Genomic DNA, 7,674 nt, shown 5'->3' with positions numbered 1-7,674 from the left:
GCTGCCACCACCATGCTTCACCGTAGGGATGGTGCCAGGTTTCCTCGAGGCGTGACGCTTGGCATTCAGACCAAAGAGTTCAACTTGGTTTCATCAGACCAGAGAATCTTGTTTCTCATTGTCTGAGAGTCCTTTCGGTGCCTTTTGGCAAATGTCAAGCGGACTGTCATGTGACTTTTTCTGAGGAGTGGCTCCGTATGGCCAGTCTACCATAAAGTCCTGATTGGTGGAGGGCTGCAGAGATGGTTGTCCTTATGGAAGGTTCTCCCATCTCCACAGAGGAACTCTGGAGTTCTGTCAGAGCGACCATCGGGTCACCTCCCTGACCAAGGCCCTTCTCCCCCGATTGCTCAGTTTGGATGGGCAGCCAGCTCTAGGAAGAGTCTTGGTGGTTCCAAACTTCTTCCATTTAAGAATGATGGAGGCCACTGTGTTCTTGGGACCTTCAATGCTGCAGACATTTTTTGGCACCCTTCCCCAGATCTGTGCCTTGACACAATCCTGTCTCGGCGCTCTACGGACAATTCCTTCGACCTCATGGCTTGGTTTTTGCTCTGACATGCACTGTCAGCTGTGAGACCTTATATACAAAGGTGTGTTCCTTTCCAAATCATGTCCAATCAATTGAATTTATCACAAGTTGACTCCAAGTTGTAGAAACATCTCATGGATGATCAATGGAAACAGAATGCACCTGAGCTCAATTTCGAGTCTAATAGCAAAGGGCCGGAATAATTATGTCAATAAGGTATCTGTTTTTTTTTATTTTGAATACATTTGCAAACATTTCAACAAACCTGTTTTCGCTTTGTCATTATGGGGTATTGTGTGTAGATTGCTGACATTTGTATTTATTTATCCATTTTAGAATAAGGCTGTAACGAAATGTGGAAAAAGTCAAGTGGTCTGAATACTTTCCGAATGCACTGTATGACTTTGGATGTTTCCGTGAGGCTTACTTGTCTTTTCTATGAGATGATGTGGAACAGATTTTAAGATCATGTTGAAATAGACAGGGTTTATGACTTTGTGGCTGTGTTAACTAGTGACGACCCTACACCTGGCCGCCTTGCCATGGAGCAAATTAAAATAGGGGGAGCAAACAAATGTTTTTACCAGCAAATTATCATAATTCATTGGATAATTTGTCAAGTTTCAAAAACAATTGTGCTGTCAGGAGATGGCCCAATGAATTATAGGCCTACTCGTGAATAAACATTCCATAACTGCAGGTGGCAGTAAATCACCAACCTTGGCTTTATACTGTTCAAACACCAGTGTGAACCCTTTCTGTTTGTTTGCCAACTCATAGAATTAGAAAATGTACTACTTCAAAATAGAGATAGCCTCAATGGCCCTGCCCATGCTCTCACCGACACCATAATGATGCGATGTCTAAGTCAATGGTCATTCCACTCCTCCAGTCCTACTAGTGTCCGTTGGCGGTTGGCAACAACTTCCTGGATCTCTCTCTCACGATGAGGCAGCGAGCGAGGATCTACTCTCTGTTGATTGGCTAGGTGGAGTACAAGGTGGCTGTTGGGGGCCACCACGGGTTCAGGTAGAAGGCGTCGTTACGACCTTTAGCACTCAGTGGACTGAGAGAGAAGGAAAGAGAGGTTAGTATTATGTGACAAATTGTAAAAAATGTTTTAATGATTAAACTGCCATTTATCGGTTTAACATTTTTATCATAAAAATCCATGTGAAAATCATATTGCGTGGTATGACTGCTAGGGTCAATGAAGTTCTACCGCAATCATACAGTAGGCTTAGGCAATTGCTTTGTGGCTGCTCGAATGAGTAGGTGAAATGTTGTCCCGAAGACAACCGTTAATTCACGTTTACAACGATGATCCTCTGCGACATTAGCGACTCACAACAAAAAATGAACTTAGCCAAGTAATCAGTATTCTTTTCACTACATTCTCTTTTCCCTCCTTGGAGCTGTATGAGCAAACAAAAATACTCGTCAGCACGCCCAACCTAGAACATTTCCCCGCAGCCATGCCCGGTGTGTATCAAGAATGGTCCACCACACAAAGGACATCTAGCCAACTTGACACATCTGTGGGAGGCAATGGCTTCAACATGGGCTAGCATCTCAGGGCTCTATGGGGGGTGATTCATGCCAGAATTTATCCTCGTGAAGCTACTGATACCTCTCACCAAGTCACCTAACGTCTTCCTAGCGCCATAAAATAACATCATGAATTAACATGGATTGTCAATGGAGAGAAGTTTGTTTCTAAGGAGTCAAACTGCCGACGCGTTCACGTCACGTGACACGTACACGTCATGTAGACGTAGTGTTCACATGGTGTTCACATTGCGTACGTGTCAGTTTGCTGGTAAGTTTATTATGTTGTTACGTCTACATGTGTTACACGTTATGTGTTAGTTTAAGTGTCTGTTTAGTTCATAAATTTCATTTGTCAATTTAGCTAAAATAGGCCTATCACCAAAATGCTAAAATTATTAGGCTAGTTGATATGGCAGCCACCATTACTGTGTAGATATGCCTATTTCTTGCATCAATACAAACCCAAGGGCTTCTTGGTAGCCTAATGGTTAGAGTGTTGGGCCAGTAACCGAAAGGTTGCAAGATCAAAGCTGACAAGGCAAACTTTTTTGGTCATTTTGCCCGAGCAAGGCAATTAACCAACTATTCCCCGGGCGCCGAATACGTGGATTTCAATTAATAAGGCAGCCCCCTGCACCTCTCTGATTCAGAGAGGTTGGGTTAAATGTATTTTTTGTTGGTCCTGTCAATGTTGAGTGATCACACATGCCTCAGCACACATAGGTTACTTTGCCTGCTTGCAAATGTGTCCTAAAAGTGGGGATGTTTCATAGTATTTCTGATTATCTTAACTCACCACCACCAATTAATTTTATTTTTCACAGATATCCACGGAACCACGACTGCAATATAGGCCTACACTCAGATAAAAATGTGTTATCTACAAATTAACAGGATTTTTCCACTCTCCCCATACGAGAACCCTTTTTGGTTCCAGGTAGAACCCCTTCTGTCTCTAGGTAGAACCCATTTGGGCTCCATTCCACAGAAGGTTCTACCTGGAACCAGAAAGTTTTCTCCTTTGGTGACAGCCAAAGAACCCTGTTGGAACCCTTTTCTCAAAGGGTATACTCAACAAGTTTAGCCTGTTAAGTTTACACCATTTGATTCTGTACTCAAACATCTGCCTGGTATTCAAGATAACATTCAACATAGCGCCACCACCTTTGAAGGTTTTTGTCAACATCTGCTCAGACTTAAATCGCAGTGCTCCAAGAACCTCCACCAGGGTAGTATCCTGTAGTATCCTCAAACGGACAAAAAGGAGACACAAGGCACAACACACTCATTTTAGATCCCAAGGGGTCTTTACAGTGAGGGAAAAACGTATTTGATCCCCTGCTGATTTTGTATGTTTGCCCACTGACAAAGAAATGATCAGTCTATAATTTTAATGGTAGGTTTATTTGAACAGTGACAGACAGAATAACAACAACAAAAAATCCAGAAAAACGCATGTCAAAAATGTTATAAATTGATTTGCATTTTAATGAGGGAAATAAGTATTTGACCCCCTCTCAATCAGAAAGATTTCTGGCTCCCAGGTGTCTTTTATACAGGTAACGAGCTGAGATTAGGAGCACACTCTTAAAGGGAGTGCTCCTAATCTCATCTTGTTACCTGTATAAAAGACACCTTTCCACAGAAGCAATCAATCAATCAGATTCCAAACTCTCCACCATGGCCAAGACCAAAGAGCTCTCCAAGGATGTCAGGGACAAGATTGTAGACCTACACAAGGCTGGAATGGGCTACAAGACCATCGCCAAGCAGCTTGGTGAGAAGGTGACAACAGTTGGTGCGATTTTTCGCAAATGGAAGAAACACAAACGAACTGTCAATCTTCCTCGGCCTGGGGCTCCATGCAAGATCTCACCTCGTGGAGTTGCAATGATCATGAGAACGGTGAGGAATCAGCCCAGAACTACACGGGAGGATCTTGTCAATGATCTCAAGGCAGCTGGGACCATAGTCACCAAGAAAACAATTGGTAACACACTACGCCGTGAAGGACTGAAATCCTGCAGCGCCTGCAAGGTCCCCCTGCTCAAGAAATCACATATACATGCCCGTCTGAAGTTTGCCAATGAACATCTGAATGATTCAGAGGACAACTGGGTGAAAGTCTTGTGGTCAGATGAGACCAAAATGGAGCTCTTTGGCATCAACTCAACTCGCCATGTTTGGAGGAGGAGGAATGCTGCCTATGACCCCAAGAACACCATCCCCACCATCAAACATGGAGGTGGAAACATTATGCTTTGGGGGTGTTTTTCTGCTAAGGGGACAGGACACCGCATCAAAGGGACGATGGACGGGGCCATGTACCGTCAAATCTTGGATGAGAACCTCCTTCCCTCAGCCAGGGCATTGAAAATGGGTCGTGGATGGGTATTCCAGCATGACAATGACCCAAAACACATGGCCAAGGCAACAAAGGAGTGGCTCAAGAAGAAGCACATTTAGGTCCTGGAGTGGCCTAGCCAGTCTCCAGACCTTAATCCCATAGAAAATCGGTGGAGGGAGCTGAACGTTCGAGTTGCCAAACGTCAGCCTCGAAACCTTAATGACTTGGAGAAGATCTGCAAAGAGGAGTGGGACAAAATCCCTCCTGAGATGTGTGCAAACCTGGTGGCCAACTACAAGAAATGTCTGACCTCTGTGATTGCCAACAAGGGTTTTGCCACCAAGTACTAAGTCATGTTTTGCAGAGGGGTCAAATACTTATTTCCCTCATTAAAATGCAAATCAATTTATAACATTTTTGACGTGTTTTTCTGGATTTTTTTGTTGTTATTCTGTCTCTCACTGTTCAAATAACCCTAGCATTAAAATTAGAGACTGATCATTTCTTTGTCAGTGGGCAAACGTACAAAATCAGCAGGAGATCAAATACTTTTTTCCCTCACTGTATTTTCATACTGTATCCTCTCACTCATTACTATCTCCTTTGCCATCTTCTCACGTCTTTACTTGGAACTCCATCCATACACACACACACACACACACACACACACACACACACACACACTATAGCATCTTGCTTACATTTCTCACATTTCAGGCATCCAGCTGAGGCCTTGGATGGATCATGTTCCACTGAGATGGGAACAGGGGTATATTTTCAGTGTGGTGGTTGAACAGGAGAAGATGATGTGTTTACTTGTGGAGGGAGAACAGTGAGGGTGGTGGATTGAGCACCTGCAGTGAAGCTTATTGGTTCACATCTTGACTAAAAGAAAGAGATTTAGAAATTCACATCTTGACTAAAAGAAAGAGATTTAGAAATTAGTTCGACATTGTCATAGTTCAACAGCTGAAAAGCCATCATTAACATACTCCCAGAGATAGCAAGACATTCAGTATTCACTGAATGAAGTAGCCTACCCATCCCCATTTACAATTGTATTCATCAATGAAATAAATGATACTATAACACATTCAATTACATTATTAATGTAGACTACTCCTGTATCTACCTTGTACAATAACGTAATCATTGAATGAAATAGGGTACCCATCCACATTTACAATTGAATTGATCAATTAGATAAATAATCATAGCACATACAGTTACATTGTTGTAGAATAGGCTACTACTGTATCCACACTATATTAGGATACAGTTGTGATATTCTCAGGCATGATTTTAGGTCTTCGATCGAAGTAGCATGTTATACCTTGTTTCCCTTCTTCAGTGAAAAGTAGTTATTTCATTTACAATTGAATTAATCCATTAAATAAATAATACTAGCACATCAAACTACGTTATTGTACACTAGCCTACTCCTCTATAGACACAGTAAATAATAATTCATATGTGCTTTCGACAATACGTTATGAACAAAAAAGTATTATTTTCAAATAAACCACATTTCCCTTAACACGGTATACCTAAATATTTCCTAACGATATCACAACTTAAATATAGCCTACTTACTCCTCAACTGGATCAAGGACATCTTGGTAATTATTTTAATCGTCTCTAATAAGGAAACGATCTGGGTCAGACACTCAAAAATCACTTATGCCACTTAAAAAGAAAAGAAAAAAGAAAATGTATGTCTGTGTTGCCGCCTAGCTCTCAAATACCGGGCTGGTCTCTCTCTATGAATGGTCACTGCTATCCGGATTCCTTGGGACGTCCTTACCCTGAACCCTAAACTAACACAAAACTTAACCATTTTATATATTTATACTTGATAGAGATAGGGACATCCCAAGGATTCCGAATAGCACGGACCCTCTGGGAAAGAATATGCACTCCTCAGTAGGTAAGATTGCCTACGTACTTTCGACAATACGTTATCAACAAAAAAATATTATTTTGAAATAAACCAAATTTGCCTTAACACAGTAGGACTAAATATTTCCTAACGATATCACAACTTAAATATAGCCTACTTACTCCTCAATTGGATCAAGTACATCTTGGTAATTATTTTAATCGTCTCTAATGAAACTATCTGGGGCAGACACTCGAAAATCGCTTCTGCCACTTGTAAAAAAAACGAATTAATGTCTGTGTCGCTGCCGAGCTCTCAAATACCATGCCAATCTCTCATTCTATGAATGGTCACTCCAATCCGGACTCCTTGGGACGTCCTTACCCTAAACTAACACTAACTTTAACCAATTTACATTTATACTTGATAGAGGTATGGACATTCCAAGGATCCCGAATAGCACGTACCCGCTGGGAAATTCTATGAACTGCTCTATTGACTTAAGGGACATCCCAAGGATCCCGAATAGCACCTATGAACTCCTCTGAAAGCCGTGGACACAACTCTTATTGGTTGTCTGATGTGAACTGGTAACAACACAGTCTGTGACTGGCTAACAACATTTAGATCTGTATACAGCGAGATAAAATAACATACCATGCCATGAGGTGTTGAGGGAAAGACAGATTATCTATAGATTGGGCATAATCCTTTCTAGGCCATTAGCGATAACAGGAAATACACAAGCCGTAAGCTACACTATAGTTCAAGGTGGCTACGTTGGAATATCTGCTTGCACGGGAACAATTGTACGTTTCTAACATTTATGGTTGAGATTTAATTAATATAAATATAAACTATGCACATTATGACATTCATTAACACGCGATGCAGGCGACTCGCAGACATTAGTAAGGCCTTGGTATCATGTCATGTCAGGTGGTACGGTTGCCTAGGCTTATATATGTCCCTTATCACCCCCCATGGAGGGCAAAAGGGGGTGTGACTCAACATTAGGAAGGTGTTCCTAATGATTTCTACACTCACAGGTTTCGACAATGGCTGCTGCTAAAACTGACATGCATTCATTGATGAAAAAAATTAAGTTTGAAACAAGCTTTGGTTTGTTTTCATTTTGAGTACTTGTTTTTTTCCATTCGTATGATTTGTGGCTTATCTGGGGTGCACCACTATAAAACAAGTGGGTAACATCAAAATGTGATTTCACCACGCCATCCTGTGATGTGATTTGATTTCCCACTCATCTTCTGGGCAAGACACACCCCACTGAAGTGCTGCGTTTGGCTTAAGGTCCTTAGTCTCAAGAATCCTTCTTATTTGCCAGCTGAAGAGTGCACCAGGCAG

At 41.8% G+C, this 7,674-nt stretch overlaps 1 long non-coding RNA gene across 2 annotated transcripts; it reads right to left on the bottom strand.

Moving 5' to 3' along the window:
- Nucleotides 1-1,418: 1,418 nt before the first annotated feature.
- Nucleotides 1,419-6,747, bottom strand: LOC106566642 (uncharacterized). Of its 2 annotated transcripts, none has more exons than XR_001319914.2 (3): nucleotides 6,492-6,747; nucleotides 5,132-5,315; nucleotides 1,419-1,598 (listed from the first exon to the last, which is right to left on the bottom strand). It is a non-coding gene; the product is annotated as an uncharacterized lncRNA (long non-coding RNA). The 2 variants fall into 2 exon arrangements; XR_001319913.2 differs by having other exon boundaries at nucleotides 6,024-6,692.
- Nucleotides 6,748-7,674: the final 927 nt, after the last annotated feature.

Source organism: Salmo salar, chromosome ssa13, assembly GCF_905237065.1.
Source record: "Salmo salar chromosome ssa13, Ssal_v3.1, whole genome shotgun sequence".
Taxonomy (NCBI): domain Eukaryota; kingdom Metazoa; phylum Chordata; class Actinopteri; order Salmoniformes; family Salmonidae; genus Salmo; species Salmo salar.
This window is presented reverse-complemented; position numbering and strand designations above follow the sequence as displayed.